A 21,454-nucleotide genomic window follows, 5' to 3' on the forward strand; every position below is an offset into this window, starting at 1 on the left:
GAAGATGTTAGTTATCAGGGTACAGAACCTTTCTGGGTTAAGAAACATTATGGTCACTACTTTGTTTAAAGATCGTGTTTTTGTAGCAGTGACATAACTGAGGCCTAGTGATGGAGAGATCACTGACATTGCATCAGGGAGAACGTTGGGGATTTCTAGGAGTGTGTATAAAACAAAGTAATTGGGATTTAATCTTTCATCAGAACTATCAGAAATGCTTCTGCCAAGAGGTTTTCGGTTCCTAAAATGGGATTTATGTAAGGCACCATTTGGTTGGTGAATCAAGATGCTGGTGCACTTCATGCACCAGGGCTTATTAAACCAAAGAAAGCCAGACACTTCACAAAAACACCAAAAGCCTTACCCCCTAGAATCGGTGCTCACCAGCTTGTCAGTCACTTAACTCACTCTGATTTTATGCAACTTTGTCAGAAATTTTCAGTTAGCCAGAAAAGAGAAGACAAAAAGGAGAAGAGGCAGGATGGTCTGTGCATGCAATAGGAGGCTGTCAAATACTGTTACAACAGTTCCTCTTCAAGTATATAAAGAAAGCTTGCAAAGCCAACTAGGCAGCATTCCGGCACAGCAAGAGTTTCCCAAAAAGACAACAGGAATTAAGAGCTTCACTGCAGGAGCAATCTGGCCCCAACATGCATTGGGATCAGCTTAAAGCATAGCATCCCAGCATTAAGCACATGTAACAGCAAGAAAAGTCTGGAAAAATGCCAATTATGGTACAGATCGGCACTGAGGCCCAATCCAGCAATGTGCATGCATGCAGGGAAATTCCTTTTATCAAATGGATAACTGCACTCTTGCTTTGTACTGAATGCTGTACTTGTTCCTGCTCTGCAAGTTTTGTAGCCATCAATAAGGATCAAGTAGTCCACATATAGCAATATCACTTGAACTCTGATTTAAAATCTACATCTTAGACCATGAATGCAAGGAATACACTTGCGTCTAGAAGACTAAGACACAAGCAGGGCCCTTGTGATTTGATAGTATTTTAGGTTTATTTCTGCAGCAAGACAGGTACAACCTGCAGTAGGGGCACCAAGGAGACATCCCATTACATCCACTGTTGGCTAGATAGCAGCAGGAGCAAAGGTAGAGTAACAGTGTTTGCAATCCTACAGTGCTTGGACAGCGCACACCTGTAAATGAGGCCATCACTAAAATGAGAGCAAGTTGTCATTCCATTCTAGAACTACACCACACTCCAGGACATCTGGCCTGAGTGAATACACAGGAAGGGGAAAGGAAGTCCAGGATCTTTGAAGAATGGGTTGGTGATTCAGCATGAGATCTTGCAAATCTCAGGTGGCCTTGGATATTTGCTACAGACTGTAGGCCAGCCAAAGGGTTAAAGAGAGAAAAAAGGAACTAAAACGTTCATTGTGTTCATGATCATATCAGGTTTGGCAAGGCAACAGATGTATTCTAACCTCCATTACACAGCTTCCTGCAAATGTAACTCCCAAGAATTTAACCAGTTTCCTTTTTTGGCTATAATCAAGCAGGACACCAGAGGCTGAGTGCTTCAGCTAAATTAGGATTCCCCAGGAAATGATTAAACTGAACGTAATTAAACTATCTGAAGAGCTCTACATTCAGCCTAAAATACATATTCCTGACTCCCTTTTCACGCAGAAGATACATTTGCTACAGTCTGGAGATTTTTCTGCCTCACATTTTGAGGTAGAGATGAACACCTTTTGGCTAGGAAATAGGACCACAGGTCAAGAGACACCTCACCCAGGTATGGACCCTTTCACACCCAATGAAGAGGATAGCCACATTAAGGAGACTGGTCAAAATCCTTATTTCAGGGTTTCTCCTCCTCCATCCCACACACAGTAAGACTACACTCTTCAGCAGGGAGAGATGGTTAGAGTGTACAATACCATTTGATAACTAGCCCTCCTAGCCCATGGCTTCAGCATGTACTGTACACTTCTGCCTCCATCAGTCATTCCAGATTGTGCATTGTGCAGGAGGGGAATGTAGAAAAATTAGGCCTCCTGGAATAGCCATATTACTCACACAATACAGAAATTAATCTGATGGCCAAACTAGGAGCAAATCCATTCCTGTGCTGGTGTTAACAATAACGCCAGGACTAAGAGGAGGCTGTTTACACCTCTAATTCCAGGGCAACCCTTAGCACTGCCCTACCTTGTGCTTCCTACCACAACTATGGGGCTCACAGGAGGAGGGAATTGCCTAGACAAAGGACTGCCCGAGTCACATCACCTACTGCCCCCATCCAATCCTTCACAGCTCCAGCCGGCTTCTGACAAGCACCACAGTATCTCCTGGACCTGGGACCTCTGTGACTACGTCTACACTACCGCGGTAAGTCGACCTATGCAACGCAACTCCAGCTATGTGAATAATGTAGTTGGAGTCGACACACCTTAGGTTGAGTTACCATGGGGTTGACTTACCTTACTCTTCCCATCGGGGGTAGAGTATAGGGGTCAACTGGAGAGTGATCTGCTGTCAATTTGGCAGGTCTTCAATAGACCTGCTAAATTGACCATAGGTGGATTGATCTCAGAGCATCAATCCCTGCTGTAGTGTAGACATAGCCTGTGATAATGCAGAGGTCCCCTGGGCAAGTGGTTATTCCCTGGGAGCCTTAAGCTCCCAAATTCTTTGCAGTGGTGAGGCCATGGGTAACTATGAATTTTTTTGGCCAAAGTGTCTGCAAGTCTGACACCAGCAGAAGATCCTAGTTCAGAGAGGGATGTAATTATTGAGGCCAGCTGTGTACAAGTACCCAATGAACTTCAATACTAAGAAATCCTATACATGGCTGAGTATGACATAAGAAACTTTATATATTCATGAGCATGGCTATCACAACACTCTGCTGTGACTATAGGCTGATTTCCACGTTCTGAATCCTCTTTGCAACAGAAGCTGATCTAGTCATTAGAGCTAGAGCATCAACACAGGCAGTCAGGTTTAAAAGCCAAACAATTAATGGTTGTGGGAAAGACACCAGCTAGTAGTGTTGCTCTGCAAGTGGTTTGTTTGCTCAGTAATTTGTTTTGGGTGTTGACATGATTGTGTGAGGCATTGACATTTATCTATACATGTATATTGGGCGATAGAGGGGATTATTGTTTGTTGCAATACAGCCTATAGACAACAGCACAAAGTGTCATGATCAAGATTTTTTATTTTTTTGGAGTTTAAAATTCTCCTTCCTAGTGTTTTCAGAAATAGTACAGCTCTATTAACACAGTAGTTCCCAAACAGTGGTCCATAGTAGTCTGGAGAGCAGGTTAGTCAAGTGTTTGCTTTCTTTTATCCAGGTGCCAAATCACATTGAAAGTTACAAACACATTCTTGTCATGTAAGTAGTTGTGTGATCACCACAAGGATATGGTGCAATTTCAAGCGGAGGAGAAGTGGTCTCCACAGTCATGAAGGGAGGGGAGATGCCCACAAGATATGAGGGTAGTCCATACTATGAAACAAAAGTATGAGAACCCTGTATTTATGTACTTCCGTCCAGATTCTTTTGAGCTAGGGTGACTAGACAGAAAATGTGAAAAATTGCGACGGGGGCAGGGCGTAATAGCAGCCTATAAGAAAGAGACCCCAAAATCGGGACTATCCCTATAAAATCGGGACATCTGGTTATCCTGTTCTGAGCTGACTGAACCAAACATTGCTTTTTAGTTAAGACGCTATCTGTCCCCCTTAGGAACTAGGAGGAAACATGCATTTGTCTCTTAAACACTTTGGTCTACACAGGAATCACACATACTGAAGTTTGCTTTAGGCTCTGTACACATTACCACTTACCGTGGTACAACTTACATGGCTTGGGGTGTGAACAAGCCACCCCTGGAGCAAAGTAAGTTGCACTGACCTAACATAATGTTGTCCACACCAGCGCTTGGCAGGAGAGCTATTGCTACCCACGGGGGCTGAAGTAATTAAGCTGACAGGAGAGCTCTCCCCCACTGGCTTAGTGCATCTGCACTAGTGGTGCTACAGCGGTGCAGTAAGCTCTGTAGTGTTGCCATAGGTTTAGTCTTCCCATGGATTTGCAGCTTTAGGGTTTGAGAGTTAAGGAGGTTCTCTTCCCCACAGCCCTTTACTCCAGTAGGACTATCAGGTGCCAATAAAGCAATTCTACAAATTGAAACTCACCTTGGCCAACCTGAAAAAGATCTAAAAGTTGCCCCCTTGCTGAAAGCCATTGCCTCTAAGTTTCAGAGCTAAGAACTGTTTCGAGACCTTTCAAAGAAGCCAGCATTATCTGTTTGTAATTTAATCTTCCAGAACTATTTGCATTACCCCCACTCCCCCAGTGTTTACTTTGTCAGCAGCCACAGAATTGTTATTTTTGGGATTGAGCTATTGCTCACCAAGATGGGCTTGGACTACACTGAACTATCTAGGTAAAAGCAGAAGTAAATTAGACTGAAAATAATCAAAGAGCACTAACAGGAGTTTTGCATCAGATTTACTGTAGTACTTGGAGTGCTGGTTAAACAGCTAGTATTAAACCAGGAGACTTCTGGTTTGAGTCTTCCAAAGCTTTCACTAACTGGAGATTTCCAGACCAGCCCCATAGGTGCTAAAACAGAATTTCTAGGGAAAAGGATTTACCATGGTGAGGCAGATTTGTCTCCTTTCTTATTGGAGAATAGCAAATAAAGGGAAAGAGGTTGGTCTTGTAGTGTAAGTCTTGGACTGGGACCAGTTCCTGGATTTGTCACAGATCTCCTGTGTTGCCTTAGGAAGGTCACATGTACATCAGCTCTTTATCTGTAAAATAGGAATACTACTTTCCTACTTTAGAGCCTTATCAGGATAACTTCATTGATGTTTGTGAGGTGCGCTGGTATGGGGCCATAGAATACCTAGGTAGAAGTAGTGGAGTGTCTGAAACAGCTCACTGTAACAGATCATCAATGTACATGCTCATGATTGGAGCTTGTACTTCCCTTTCTACATGCAGGAATGATTTGTCTGGAAGCTTACCTTTTGATAAATTTAATAGTGTCTTACTAGAGGACTCAAAATTTAATGGGAAATTATCCTGACAGGTGTGTTTAGTGACCTTTATGCCAGCATCATAGAGACAAGATTAGAAAGAGGGGAAAACAAAGATTAGCTTGTTTTAGGTAAGTGTCACTGTCTGATAAACATCCACGGTAAACATCTGATGAAGTGAGCTGTAGCTCACGAAAGCTCATGCTCAAATAAATTGGTTAGTCTCTAAGGTGCCACAAGCACTCCTTTTCTTTTTGCGAATACAGACTAACACGGCTGTTCCTCTGAAACCTGTCTGATAAACAGACTCACTTTGTGTATGCAGTTCACATTTTTAAGTTGTTCATATATTTGAACAAAATTCACAAATGCAAGTCATCAGTTCTTAGTTGAATTGGCCTACAAACTACTCTGTAGTTACAACCCACTAAATACATCAGCTTAGGACCTTCTATCAAGAAGGGCAGAACTCCATGTCTTGTTGGCATGACAAGACTCTGTCATTAGAGAACTAGTTTTACCGGCTGATGAAGATACAATTCAACCACAGCTAAAAATCTCTTCCCAATGGGAGAACTTGGATACTCTTTCCTAATGTAGAATTTTTAAAGAATCTGACCTTGAATAGCCTGGCTGATCTGAAACATTCATCAATAGACATGATAGGAGTCCCATTCAAATGCATGATCTGAGCAGTCTGTTCTTGCCTCGGTTCTGCTGATAGAACTATTTCTCTGTCCCCAGCCATCTGAACATAGTTTGTCAAAACCAATCACTAAAAGATAACCATATTTAAGAGATCTAATTATATAGCAGATGGTGCCGAACTGGAAAGTGCAGTATGTAGGTTAAGCAAGTGGTGAGAGTGTTAAAATGCATCATGTGACTATGAACTGAAAGCACCTTCTTGCAAGACTGCAGCGTCTACTATTCATTGTGAATGTTCCTCTGAATTTGCTGAGGAACTGTTTGGCCTCAGATCCTTAGGACTGATTAGTAAAGGCATAGAGGACCCAATGGCTAAGTGAGTGGAAAGATGAACAAGGGAAGAGCAAAAACAAGGTTATACCCAAGTTTGTAGGTAGGATTTTAGCTTGAAACCTCAGTTATCACTGAAGAAGCTACATTTAGTATTTCATGTCTGTTCCTAGGAGAACAATTTTCTGGATCCAACTACTAGCCCATCAAATCCAGTATGCTCGATAACATATATAGCCTGATGCTACAGACAAAGCCAAAAAAACACAGTGCACTCAGTCAACTATCTAATGCTGTAGACCACAGTGGGGGTGGGGGCAGGAATTCCATCTTGACTCTACTACACAGCCTCCTTAGAATTTAAGAGGTTCTTCATTATGTTCTTTGTACTACTGCACATTAAGTGCAAGGCACAGCATTAATATGTGCCCCTCTGCCCATGAGAAAAAATAATCCAGAAACTTTGAGGGCATTTTGGCATCACATATTCAGCTGGATAGAGTATGGGAGGATGGGGCAATAAATATGCGCGGTATCAAGAATCTTAGTGACAACAGGTTAAAAGGAGTTGGATTAACTGGAGGAGAGGGTTAAACACCAATGAGAAATTTTAAGTTCTTGGGTCCAAATATGGCAACTTCAAGACACTGAACCACTCCTACCCAGCTGGAAAATTAGTTCATTTCATATGTGCACTACCTGATTTATACAATGTTTAGGTAGTGAATGGCAAACTGGATTCTGGAAGTGAATAGTCATGTCCAGAAAAGAGACTTCTTTCAACCTTCTCTCTACCACACAACAAGGAATTTCTCGGATATGTAAATCTGAACTAGTTGATTGTCAAGGTCAATCATGAGATAGAAAGACAAGAATTAGTGTGTGTCTTACAGGTTCACTTGAAAGGTCTCCAGCAGGTATTTTCAGAATGATGAATATGGGACACATGCTTTTGGATGACCACCTTTAGAATTCTCTTAATTTGATCTCAAGCAGTATCTGGTAAGTGCATCAAGCAGCATTTCCTCACTCTAGAATAGTCCTTGTCACAGGAGGGTTGCTTTGGGACAAAGGTTTTAAGTAGGAATTCCCAAAATACACAAGTCATATAATAGTAAGACACTACCATCACAACTTATCTGGGTGATGGCAATGGTCAGTCACATTTCCCACCCCACGCAACACTGTTCAAACTAAGTCATATTACACTTTATAGTTGAGATAGTTGAGTCAAAGCTAAATAGGGCTTACAAAGCACACGCTGGGGTTTGAATACCAACTGCTGCTCACAGGGAGTGGCCTTGTCTTAACTTCAAGATCAGTCCTAAATCCAGCAAATCTAAGCTGGCTGCCACCCAACACTGTTCACTTGAAATAAATATTCCAAGATCACTATCGTGCATGATATGCTTTCTGCAACTGTTGTTTCTTATTAGTGATATACTGTACATGCCTTCTCAGCAAAGGACAGAATCCCTCTCCCAGAGACAGAATGCCCACAAGGAAAACATTCCAGAAGGAGAATACATACTTCATGACCACTGGACAGAGTAATCCCACTTATAGAGACAGCAGTAGTTTAGAAAACTGCAGCCCATCCCTGCTGTTCAAATGGTTTTGCTGGGGGATTGTTGCCTCGAGAGTCAGAACAAACAGCAAGAACTTTGACCAGACGTGTAGAATTCCTCAGGAATACTGCATTAGAGGGTGTAAGGACTTTCAGACAGTTTTAGCCCCTTGTTATCTCTGGGTCACTTTTCTCCCTTCTCTAATACTTTGCATTAGGCCTAATGAGAGTCTTTGGTGCTCAAAAAAGTTTAGTCAGATGCTTTAAGCCTGAGAACCCTCCAGCTGCTCACATTATAGTAGTAAATACACACATTTGCTTGTCACAGGGCGGGGCGGGCGGCAGGGATTAAGTTAATTACATCTAGTTTGAAGACAGTGAAGAAAAATAAGGTTGGCTACTTTTTGTGAAGCTATAGGGCACAAGGTCTTACCAATGAAAATATTGGTACAGCCTTATCATCCTGGCCTGTAGGTACAGAAATTGAATGCAACAGCATGTCAGAGAACTTGTTTTTACCATCCATACCAATAATATTTCAAATAAATATTTTAATTTTTCCCCTATCCATATAGAATGAAAACTTGAAGTTGTTTGGCAGCCATGTTCAAATGTGATTTCTACAATGGAAACAGAGTCTACGTCTCACCAGAAACACTGGCCAGCTTGCTAGTTGGTTCTACTACACTATGACAGTCTATATACTGGACCTTTGTACCAAAAGTTGCCCACCTCTGTTTCAAACGGCTCAGCTCCACCATTGATAGCGACTGTGGAAATGTTGGACAGAAAAGCCTAACATAGCTAAGGCTTACAAGATCCAAGTTTGATTCTCAACATCACTCCCCATTCAGGCAGAGATTGGGAGACCCTCCCTTGGAAGCAGAGGTGAGCTCCAAAAAGAGGACTCATTAAGTATCTTCTGGCCAGGAAAACAGCCAAGATACTTTAATAGAAAATACCAAGCAGCCTTGAGGCTCAACAGGTATGTAGGGGCCAAGTGAAAACAACTTCAGCACCTATAAATACTGAGGCCCGGTCTACACTACAGAGTTAGGCTGATGTAAGGCATATTAGGTCAACCAGCTCTGTAAGCGTCTACACTAAAATATAGCTCCCACTGACGTAACTCGCCCACTACACCAACTTAACTCCACCTCCATGAGAGGTGTAGTTCTTAGGTTGATGTAATCAGGTCAACACACAGTGTCAGCATAGATACTGCACTGCTTACATCGACTGTTGCTCCCTTTCAAAAACAGTCCCACAATGCCCATCACTGGCAGTTAAATCCTGGTGAGGCTGACACAAGGCGTGTAGTGTGGAGGTTTAGAACCTGTTCAGTTACTGCAGTGGCTGTATGTCCATGTAATTTAGGTCAACTTAATTTTGTAATATAGACTTGCCCTCACACTCTGAAGACATATCTAACACCTGCAAGGCTTTGCACTGCTCCACCCCTGCATATTTATCTAGTTGAACCCTGTGTGCACCCCACACTTCGCTATTTCCACTTGTTTCTGCTATATTGAGCTTTCCCCTGCCATGACCTTAAGCTAACTTGCTTCTTCTGGTTAGTCTTCCAGCCCTGACCTTTGCCTTTTCCCTCCTTCCAAAGAGGAAAGGATTCAATTTTAATAAGGAGCCTAGCTGTGCACACAATAAGCCTCTTGATCTTTTACTGGTTTAGAACCTGTCCTCCCAAACCCTCCTCTTAAATGTTTTAGAGCAGTGGCTCTCAACCAGGGGTGCACATATCCCTGGTGGTACGCAGGTCTTCCAGAGGGTACTCAATGTATCTAGATCAGTGTTTCTCAACCATGGGAGTTGCAATCCCCACGGGGGTCATGGGACATATTTTGGGAGGGGAGGTGTTGCAAGTGCAGTCCATGTGGTATCGTGGTGGTAAGCAGAGCAATTGCCCAGGGGGCCCATGCCAGAGGGGGCCCTGCAAAGCTAAGTTTCATGCTTCAGCTCTGGGTGGTGGCAGGTCTCAGGCTTCAACCCCACCGCCCAGGGCTCTGACTTCAGACAAGGCTCACATGTATCATGCTGAAATGTAAGCATAAAATAAATTGATTGGAATATAAATATTGTAATCATATGATGAAAATGAGAAAGTAAGCACTTTCAGTAATAGTGTGCTGTGCCCCTTTTATTTTTATGTCGGATTTTGTAAGCAAGTAGTTTAAGTGAGATGAAACTTGGGGTACACAAGACAAATCAGACCCCCTGAAAGGGGTACAATAGTCTGAAAGTTGAGAACCACTGCTCTAGGGCACTTATCACCGTAAATATTTGAGTGCTTTTCCCACTTTGTCACCCCTCTTATGTCTCCTTTACTCTGGAAGCTCAGAGCAGGAAACTTGTTTTTACTAGTCTGAAGTGCCAGTGCTGCTCATAAGTAATGGTCTCCAAGTACAACAACATGGGGAGGGATTCAACTCCAGCACCAGGAAGTAGCTAACTCATGCTCACAGGAAACATGTTCCCCTTCCTGTAGGGGCAATAATTTGGAAAATATAATGTACCAGACCAAGTTTCAGTGACAAGTATGAGAGCATTCTCACTCCTCATAATCAAGGAGTAATAGCCTTCCCACATGGGCCACAATAAACTTACCCCATCCACAATGCTTATGGTGGAGAGGCTAAAGTCTACACGATTAATACTCCCAGTACCCAAACAAGCAAGAGACTGACAATTACTACATCTACCTTACAAATACAGAGTAGAGACATCACCCCACCATATTCTACCAATATCAGTTTCAGATACTGCCTTTTTGGCCTATATCGAAGAATCATAGTCCATACTGTCATAATCAGAGGTCCATAAAGGAAAATGTGAAGTATTTTACATGGCAATTACCAGTGGGGGCGGGGGGGGGGGAGGAGGAGAGAGATGGTTGATACAACTACATATTTCCAGATTTAATATTTACAATGCAATACATATCTCCATATATCAATGTAACGTTATTAAAAATCACATATTAAGTCTTAATGAAGTTATTTGCGAATTCCACTTTTAGGTGGCTGAATCATAACCACACACGAGTGTCAATATTACGTGTGTGTACACGCATTTCACGTTGCCTCCCATACAATGTCTTAAACTGCAAGCTCAAATTCTTCTGTACAAGACTTGTGTCAGGAAGTTAAAATAAAGCAGATAAAGAACATTTTAGCATGCAATAGAAAGTTTAAACTTTTATGATGTTCTAGTATTAACATTCATACTGCAATAGCACCTAAGGCAATAACCAGTTTGGCACCCCATTTTGCAAGGCATTCTACAGATACAGCATGACAGTCCCTGCCCAACAGAGTTTACAGCCAAAAAGCCCTCACTATTTCATCCTAAAGTTCACTTGGGAAACCATACCATTTTATAGTCAGTTACCAGCTACATTTTGGGGAAGGGGGGATTAAATAACTGTTTTTGTTACATTTCAGAGTACAAGATTAAACCATCACCATGACTATTACAGTGTTGCTGTAATATCAGATTAGTGACTCCAGTTCACTTCTGCTCAAAGCAGCACCAAGTATGCCACTAAAACCACTCAGACGCAAGAGCAGCCATCCTCTTAAGAGGAAAAGAGCCAGCATTCTAACAGTAAAGCCACCTGCATATCCTAGACATCCAGGTTGGTCAAGAGATAGCATAAACTCAAGTAAACAGGTGAAAACTCAAGGCACATTTAAGGAAGTTATTGTCTTAAATTGTGTTGTATCACTAAACCCAATTACAGAGAAGTAAACTACAAGAATATATTTTACTTAAGAATAAACAGGAAATTGCAATCTTGACTATCTGACAAGAAAAGCAGTTCCTATCTGAATACAAGAAACCAAAGTTGTAAGCTTTGCCTACACCAAAGATTTTTCTATCAAAAATAGAATCTGCCTTACATCCGCTTTGCATGCATTCAAATGAGAATTATAGTTCCTGTGTCTTAACCTACATCATATGGATTTCTTGCTGAGATTGATCAGTAAAACTGTAGCTTTTGATGAGCAACAGATTCATTCCGATCTTGATCATGACAAACGTTTCTAAACTGTTAAATTTCTCTCAACATATACTACTATTCATTTGTTACGGATTGTTGCTGGTCACCCATCCACCTGGCTCTAGAGTCTAGTCTTTACTAAAGTGCCTAAATAAGCTGCTTGTGTACATTTTAACTAGATACTAGTTTTCTTTTTGAAGGAAGATGAAACCTCAACCCCGAGCACAGAGCTCCAGCAACACAAATCCCACAGGAGTTATGAAATATGCCTTTGCATACCCTGCTCATACCACCTTTCCTCATCCAACATAATGCATATCTATTGCCTGTGTTTCCTGCTACTGTATGCAGTGTTGTTGTAACCATGTTGGTCCCAGGGTACGAGAGAGACAAGGTAGTGAGGTAACATCTTTTATTGGACCAACACTGGTTTGTGGAAGGTACAAGCTTTTGAACGATACAAAGCTATTCCTCACATATGGGAAACTCTTATTTCAGATACATATGCCAGGGAGTTCTATAGTTACAATTTTGTTGTGCTTAGACACACAGGTGACATTGACATAAGCAATACATAATGCAAGAGCAAAAGAACTAGTTTCTAAAGTAACTGGCAATGAAATTGTTCAGAGTTTCATTAATGGAAAATTGCAAACTCCGCTACCTCTTTGGTCTTCTTTAGGAAGCTCAGGGAAAAAGAAGCATGCTGCCTGGGACAGTAACAAAGTCAAGAGGCAATGACTGAAAGCAGGTATATGGTGTATGCTGTGGAGGGAATCTGGGTTGGTATCAGATCAGAGGTTGCTATGCCACTGCAGTACTCTTGGATAACAGAAATCAGTGTTGAGAAGATGAACATTTTGGGAACTCAGTACAACTTCCTACAGCCACTAAGTGACTTAAAAGGGTAAGTGTGCATGAAAGATAAACCATAATTAAACGTGGGCATAGAGATTAACTACAGGTTTGTGTTAATGTACTCCTAATTTACTAGGACACACCCATCAGTAATAACTTCCAGGGTAGACATTGCATTTGCAGGTGACTACATATAGTTGGTGTTATTGGATACCACTCCAAGATAGGTTGTTAGTTTCCACATCCTTTTGCACCAGAAGACTGAATTAGTCCTACCGGACAGCATGCTCAGACCAAAAAGAAACTGAGGATGCAAGGTCACCTCAAGCCAGCACACAACTAGATTGATTGCCAGCAAAAACAATGCTGCTGCAGGCAATGCAATACTATTACAGCTTTATCCCAGCCCACAGGAATTACTGAAAATTAACACAAGGAAAAACACTTATTATGCAAAAAGAAAAGGAGTACTTGTGGCACCTTAGAGACTAACCAATTTATTTGAGCATGAGCTTTCGTGAGCTACAGCTCACTTCATCGGATGCATACCGTGGAAACTGCAGAAGACATTATATACACACACACAGAGACCATGAAACAATACCTCCTCCCACCCCACTGTCCTGCTGGTAATAGCTTATTTAAAGTGATCATCAAGTTGGGCCATTTCCAGCACAAATCCAGGTTCTCACCCTCCGCCCCCTCCCCCGCCCCCCCCCCCCCACAAACTCACTCTCCTGCTGGTAATAGCCCATCCAAAGTGACCACTCTCTTCACAATGTGTATGATAATCAAGGTGGGCCATTTCCTGCATAAATCCAGGTTCTCTCACTCCCTCACCCCCCTCCAAAAACCACACACACAAACTCACTCTCCTGCTGGTAATAGCTCATCCAAAGTGACCACTCTCCCTACAATGTGCATGGTAATCAAGGTGGGCCATTTCCAGCACAAATCCAGGCTCTCTCACCCCCCCAACCCCCCGGGAACACACACACACACACACAAACTCACTCTCCTGCTGGCAATAGCTCATCCAAACTGACCACTCTCCAAGTTTAAATCCAAGTTTATGCTGCTGTTTGCATATATGCTTTAAATTGCAAATAAACATCAGGCAAGTGGGTTAACAAGATATCCACATTAGAAGTCAGGAGGAACCCTCAGGGCCATCTAGCACCCTTCGGATTAAGCACTGCACTTACAATGAACAAGACCATGTTCAATTTTACATTCAGTCTGGAGGATTCAGACATCTTTCAGAAGAGGTTCACATCAGTTTCTGGACCTTGAAGTTTAGCTGTTAGAGAGCCTCTCCAGATTTTTGCACCATAACTCTTATTTAAAGAGGCATTAAGTCCTAGATTAACCATAGGAGTGTTCCTGTACCTCCAGCAGGTCCATTTTATGATCTCACCATGGTAAAGTCATACAGATTCCTAAAAGTTACATAATCCTGGGCAAGAGAAAGATTCAGAAGGCTACTCATACTCAAGAGTCTTAAAGTCATTCCAGCCTAATTAGAAGGTTAGAGGTAGCAAAACTCAGAAGAAACTAGTCACACCGTTCATCTCCCAGCAATTTAGTATATTGAGAAGGTCATGAGACTGACACCTCTCACAGACTGGTGTCCAATCAGTGTCTAAAATATTTCAGACACTATAGCAGCTCTCTCTCTCACATTTTCAAACAGCAAGCCATGCAGGCATGTACACTCATGTTCTCACCTTCATGGAGATAGTTTGGAAGAGAATTATCCTATGAAATAGGATTTATTGCATCATTTAATATGGCATTTTAAAGCAAGACCAATAAAATAATGCTTTGTGCTTTCATACTGCCTGTTACAGTACTAATACTAGGCCTCAGCAGTCAGACTAGGAGCATTTGCATTATCAGTACGCTTGACTGCTTTGAACACCTGCAGCTTTTGACTACACAGAGAACACCAGAAAAACTTACAACTTAAGAGAAGTACTAGTTACCATTTACTACAGAGTTTTAACACCAGACCTTCAGTCCCCTGGCATTTTTCATACCAGGGAAACAAATGCTTAGGAGGACATATGGGATAGGTTTACACTGCAATTAAAAACTCATGACTCACAGGTATGGGGTCACAGGACTCAGGCTAAGGGGCTGTTTAAGTGCAGTGCAGACACTGGGCTGCAGTACAGGCTCTGGAACCCTCCCACCTTGCAAGGTCCTAGAGTTCATGTCAAGGTTCCTTCCCCACTCTGAACTCTAGGGTACAGATGTGTGGACCTGCATGAAAAAAACCCTAAGCTTATTTTTACCAGCTTAGGTTAAAACTTCCCCAAGGTACAAACTATTTTACCTTTTGCCCTTGGACTTTATTGCTGCCACCACCAAGCGTCTAACAAATATATAACAGGGAAAGAGCCCTTTGGAAAAAAGTCTTTCCCCCCAAAATCCTCCCCAAACCTTACACCCCCTTTCCTGGGTAAGGCTTGATAATAATCCTCACCAATTTGCATAGGTGAACACAGACCCAAAACCCTTGGATCTTAAGAACAATGAAAAAGCAATCAGGTTCTTAAAAGAAGAATTTTAATTGAAGAAAAAGTAAAAGAATCCCCTCTGTAACATCAGGATGGTAAATACCTTACAGGGTAATCCCTTAAAACCTTAAGTTACAAAAAAGGCACAAAAACAGGAATATACATTCCTTTCAGCACAACTTATTTTATCAGTCATTTAAACAAAACAGAATCTAACACATATCTATCTAGATTACTTACTAAGTTCTAAGACTCCATTCCTTTTCTGCTTCAAAAAAAAAAAAAAAACCACACAGAAAGAGAGAACCTTTGTTTCTCCCCCCCCTCCAGCTTTGAAAGTATCTTGTCTCCTCATTGGTCATTTTGGTCAGGTGCCAGCGAGGTTATCCTAGCTTCTTAACCCTTTACAGGGGATAGGGTTTTTCCTCTGGCCAGGAGGGATTTAAAGGTGTTTACCCTTCCCTTTATGACAGCTCAGGTTTTTAATTGCAGTGTGGACATACCCATAGATTACTGATGTCTCCAAATTGAAGGCATATGTACAGTGCCTTCCCTAATGCTACATAGTAGATAAACCGTTTCCTGGCCTTCTCATTATTTACGAGCTGCTTTACAATGTAGGCTTAGTTGTGACAATACATCGACTTGTTTTCCTTAGCCCATTCTAAGGCAGCCAATGAGAAAAATTATGTATTCTCAACAGCCACAACCCCCGCCTCTCCTAGGATAAAGATGTCAAGCTGACAAGGGTCTAACTACTTTACTGAAGGTTTAACTTGAACCAAACATGAGGTAAGCAGAACCATACTCCTAGTATCAATGACCTAGAAAGTTTCCTCTGGAATAAGAGTAATCAGCAAAAAAACCTAATACAAGTATCAGTCATCCTATTATTTATATAGGAACAGATGTGCACTATATGGCCATGCAAGCCTGAGGACAAGGTCAGTACCTTCTCCTGAAAACTTACAATATCATTTCTTGGCAAGACAAGTTAAACATTGAGAGAGAGGACATTACACAAAAAATTCAACCTTGTTAGTCATATCCAGTTTAAAAGGTCCAGACATTTCACAGCTATTTATCTGGTACCATTCATGAGTCTACACTGATTCCAACAAAACTACTGAAAATCTTAGACAACTGATTTTTTGGTAGTGTCTGCCTGCAGACTATACATATCTGTTGAAGTAACCCAAGCTGCTCAGGAGAAACAATCCACTCCAACTAGCCTCTCTTGATGTGAAGCTTCCATGACTTAAGGTAAACTGTACAGTTTACTACAGATGTAGCTTCAGAGGCAATTTCACATGGCCAGAATACCTAGCCCAGTAGTATCATGTGCCTATCTACGACTGTTAGCATTATCCTGCACAACTTCGAAGTACTTAATAACCAAAGTAGCCCCACTTACTTTTATTAAGTGTCTTTTCCTCCAAATATTACCTCTCAACACCCCATGTAGCAGAAACATCTGTTTATCTCATCTCAGCGAAGCATAAGATTTTGAGTGCTACAACTCCAGAAAGTGAGCATATGAATCAATACAATGCTGCATCAAGGTTTGCAGCTTTCAATGGAGTGCCACAGATAAATTAACTTAGTCACATTGTTCCCTGGAGACTAAGTTAGAAAGTATCTTTACACAGGCAGAAACTGATTACAGGGCTTTTACTTTTAAGTTAAAAGTAACTCAAACAGCATCACACCTATGTGTAAGGGAAGAAATTGTATTTTAAGAATTACGGATGTGTGTTTTAATCTTAGAACACCATGGTTCCTCAAGCTCCACACCTCAATGCAAATTACTCTGCACCTTCTTTACAGAGAAGGGCAGGGCACCAGGGCTTGCTGGTTTGGACTTCTTCTAGGATAACATCCGTTCAGCTTCGAAGTTCAAACCTATCATGCGTTACTTAGCACATCAGTTTAGATAAGAGAGACCTGATAAACAGTTTTCAGAGTAACAGCCGTGTTAGTCTGCTCAAATAAATTGGTTAGTCTCCAAGGTGCCACAAGTCCTCCTTTTCTTTCTGATAAAGAGTCTCTCCCACAAAAAACTAGATTCTTAGCCCACTCTGGGTGCGGCAAGGCCAGAAAGACAAACAAGAAGAAAGCAATGCAGATAAGCACCAAGGTGATTCAGCAGGAGGACGGGGCTGGAAGAGGGTACCAGTAGCCATTGTGAGAACAGCCTCCTTAACCTGACCAGCGCACCTTGTTACCACGAAACTACACTGTGTATTCGGCAGAACAAGATACCGCTGCAAGGCTCATTTCACACCGCGTCGAGGCAGATCAGGACAGGAGCACTCCTGATTAAACCCACTGGGTACGTATAGGTTTCACCCACAAGGGCTGGGGAGCTGGTTTCTTTCTACGCCTAGCGGAGGCAGGTGGGTGACAATGCGGGAGGGTCCCCCCCGGTGCGCTGGAATGAGCTAGGAAAGCGCCGCGCTCTCCAAGCCTTTGCAGGCTGCAAGCTTCATCTTGCCCCTGTCCCTCCCTCTCCGCGGCGGGAGCAGCCGGAGCGAGGCGAATGAGGAAGTCTGGCTCGGAGGGCGGAAGCCAAGCCCATTGCAATGTCTGCAGCGGGACTGTCAGCCCGTGACTCAGGCGGGAGCCCTGACAGCTGCCAAACGCTCCCTTCGCCCGCCCGTTACTCGCGCTGGCCGGCGGGCGGGCGGGCTAGGGGGCAATGGTGGGGGGGGGGGGTGAAGAGAAAAGTTACCCCGCGCGAGCGGCACTCCCCCACCGCCGGGCAGGGGCGGCCCAGCGCCACCCCTCCGCCACCCCCGCCGAGAGGCGCGCGGGCACGTGCTTGGCTGGCCCTGTGGGCAGGGCTGCCGCCGCGGTTGCCCTGCACGGGGCGGGGGCGACCTCCGTGCCCCCAGGGATGCCCCCTATCCGCTCCCCGGCCGACGGGGAGAGGCGGCAGGTAAACGGCTCTGTTGCCAGGCCGGGCAAACCCACGGCCCGGGCCCCAGTCCGCGGGCGACGCAAGCGGCTGCCAGGCACCGGAGCAGACCCGCCCGACCCAGCCCACTCTCAAAGCCGCCAGCGCCACCCTAAGAACCAAGCGCGAGCGCTGCGTTCCTCGTCCCCGCCCGCACCTCACCTGAGTCCGGCCAAAGCCTGGGAAGAGCCGCGGCGGCGGCGCCTACTCCTTGCGGTGAGAGACTGGTCCTCAGGGCCGGTTCCTTGCACAGACTCAGCGCTCACCCACCGCGCTGCTCCGGCTTTAACACCTCTAACTCCCCGGCACTGCGAGGTTTCAAGCCGGGCGGAGCGGCCGCGGCCAAGGAGCAGCTCCTCCCCCTTTCCATACAGCCCACCAATAGAAACACGGGCTGCTCCTGATTGACTCCGACCATAACCAACAGCGGTCGAGGAGGAGAGCGGCGCCTCTAGGAAGAGGGCGTAGCGTTCTTCGCTAACGCTCGAGAGTGAAGGGCCCAGCCAGTGGGCGCTCAGTCAGGGAGGAGCGCAGATTGACAACTAGTCCAGCCAATGAGAACAAGAGTAGGCCAGCCGAGAGTGTCCTGTTAGCTCGGGGAAGATCAGAGGAGCTGTTAGGCGGGGCAACTGTACGGGGCGGGAGGGGCAGAGAGTAACCTCCCATCCGTGCCCACAGTTACCACAGCCACACTCCCACAATCCCCTTCACCATCCCACACAGCCCCTTGGTGGGCAGTGCCAGGCCCCTCCCATGGCCCTTCACTCCACCTGCCTTCCCTCTGGCATCTCCTCCACCAGGGCCACCTGGGAGATCCCTGGGCCAGGTGCCACTGGGCCCATCCTGGAATTCTTCATCTGTATAAATCACAATTCTCTGCCAGTCGCTTTAAAAACTACGACCCACTGGCCAGTGCCAGCCGAAGCAGACCCTTTCTTTCACTGGGTGGTTTCCAGTGCCTTCCCTTTCTTACGCTGAGTATGCCTCAATATCGCCTTCCTTCTTTCTCACTTGGGGGCTGAGAGAATTACAGCCCAGGTTTCAGCCTCCTCTGATGGGGTATATTCCTGATCCTCCAAAGTTGTCTAGGAAAAAGATAGAAAGCAGAACCTAATACTTCTAATGTGAAAATAACTGGCTTTACATATCAGATATTTTTTACCCATTATTAAGGAGCAGGAAAGGGCACAGATATATGTTTTTTGTTTTACAATTAGTCTTTAAAAATAAGAAACCTTGAAAGGGATTAAGAAATGAATGGGGAAACAGAGCTCTGGAAGGATGGCGGTGATGTGACTGTGCTTTCTTGTGCATGCAAGAACATAGACAACAACACCCTTCACTTGCTGAAATGTAGAGAGCTGGGATACAGGGAGGCCACAGAAAAGGGGGATGTAATAGCCAAGATGAGAGGCGAGAAAGAATGGCTAAGGCTTTCAGAAGACAGTAGCAGTGAACCAAGAACAATATTGCAGAAGTATTGATAGGAATACTTAGCTATTAATTATTAGGGTTGGGGTTACTATATATGTGTCAGGCACTTTATAGGTAAATACAAATACAAGGTACCACCCATACGGAGCTTGTCACAACAGCCCTGTGTGGTAGGAAGATTCACAGGCATGGGCAATGCAAAATAAAGAAAGGTCAAGGGTCATCTAAGCTTATCTACAGGAGAGGCAAATGAGAGAGGCTTCAACTGAAAAAAGAAGTAGAAGAAATGAAGATGTGTTTGAGCAAGCATTTCTTGCCCAAGAGAAGCACTTCTCTCTTAGATTTATCTGAAGGAAGTTGGAACAAAGCTACAAGTTTACTTGATCAAGACACAAAAGGTGGAGTGGGAGAAGTCAGTAAAGGTGGTGAAAGATATGTACAGCTAAGTAACAGATATAAAAGTGGTATTGTTAACGATACAGAATGAGAGAGAAGAATGCTGGTGGAAAAGAATAGGAGGGCTGAAAATTTAACTCTGTGGGACCTCATACAGGACAGGTATTGGTGCAGAAAAAGAGCTACCAGCAGAGACAGAGAATGCAAGAGAGGTAGGACAAGAGGGAACCAGGGACATATCCATAATCAACAGTATTCATGTGGCCCAAGATGATGTCCATTATGTCCAAGGATACATGTAGGAAAGAGAAAGAGCCATCAGTAGCAGCATAAAAAAGGCTGTTTACTTCTGGAGAGTAGTTTAAATTTTGTGGCTGGAGTGAAACTGAGATTGAAAATGGTCAAAGATACTAATGTGCAATAGGCTATTAAAGAATGAGAGGAAGCTGCCTTCTCAGCCACTTGGCTGAGAAAGGAAAAGATTAGAGAGGGGAGAGTAGTTAGGACCACAGTTACTGCACTTTTGCGCCCTCTTTTCCCTCCTGGAAAAATGTCTAATTTCTTTAGAACACTCTTAATTGTTCTCTAATGCTAATATTTCTGTGTGTAAGGTGATTCAGATTTGAAATGGCTAGTTTCCTTTGCTTGGTTATTTGTTTGCACCAGATGCCAGTTACACTGTACAGAGGCGTTTGTTTTGTGGTGGCAGCAGTCACCCTGAAAAGGAGGCATACATATGAAAGTGTAATCAGAAAGTTTTCCTGTGAAGCCATGCAGGTTGAGGTGCACCTGTTATGTCCTAAAAGCTCATGAGAGTTTTATTTGATCCTTCTGACCAGTTCCAATTATAACGTTTATTGATGGACAATATGTGCAAACAGCATCCATTTGGAAGAACAAATCTGCCACTGTCTTTATCTGAATTCTAAGTCCTCACCTCCTCAACAACTAACCAGTAGTATCTAGAATTACCCAGTGTCAGGAAACACCTCTTTCCTAGTCAAGAAAGAGGTTCTAGAATTCCAGGTTCTAGAATTCGGAAGCACATCTTCTCCTAGGCAATTAGCACCCAGAGTTACAATTGTCTCCTCACCAACCAATCAGCTTCCAGGGCATTCCAAACTATCAGGGATTGTGAATTGTTCAAAACATTGTCTCCTCTCACCTGTGTTCAGGAATCAAACCCAGGTCTCCCACATAGTGCCAACCCTGTACATTTTGAAATGCAATCACATCATCTATGCAAGATTTCCTGTCTAATGTGGTGAATGTAATCTTCCATACATATTGACTGTCAGGGGGTACTCCATGGTCATTCTTTTTTCAACTGAAGTATTGCTCTGCATAGAAAATGGAAATACCCTTTTTCCTTCCCTTACAGACACAAATCCTGCCCAACTCTGATTTCTCTTTAAGCTTGCCCTTCAGTTTGCTTTAATGGATTTGGCACCATGGTGAGTGATCCAGCTCTAGAAGCACACTGTTCTGGGGGTGTTTTGCTCGGCAATCACTTGATTGTTCTCTGGAAGTCGGTGACTATGCTCTAGACCAGGTGTGCTCAGTGCATGTAATGAGGCAGGCCACCAGACATGCTCTGTGCATATCCTGCACCAGGTCAGATATCTCGATGGCTTTAATGTGCTGTGACAGGCATGTAAGGCACTGGGCCCAATATTTTAAGTGCAACAGTTTTTCTTAGGCTA

At 43.6% G+C, this 21,454-nt stretch overlaps 1 protein-coding gene across 1 annotated transcript in view; it reads right to left on the reverse strand.

Moving 5' to 3' along the window:
• The window catches only part of MYH9 (myosin heavy chain 9), a 95,596-nt gene extending 77,337 nt beyond the window's left edge, over positions 1-18,259 (reverse strand). Inside the window, exon 1 of the mRNA XM_073325086.1 lies at positions 18,084-18,259. The gene's annotated coding sequence lies outside the window, so the exon portion shown is untranslated. The remainder of the gene's footprint in view (positions 1-18,083) is intronic.
• Positions 18,260-21,454: the final 3,195 nt, after the last annotated feature.

Source organism: Lepidochelys kempii, chromosome 1, assembly GCF_965140265.1.
Source record: "Lepidochelys kempii isolate rLepKem1 chromosome 1, rLepKem1.hap2, whole genome shotgun sequence".
Classification (NCBI taxonomy): Eukaryota; Metazoa; Chordata; order Testudines; family Cheloniidae; genus Lepidochelys; species Lepidochelys kempii.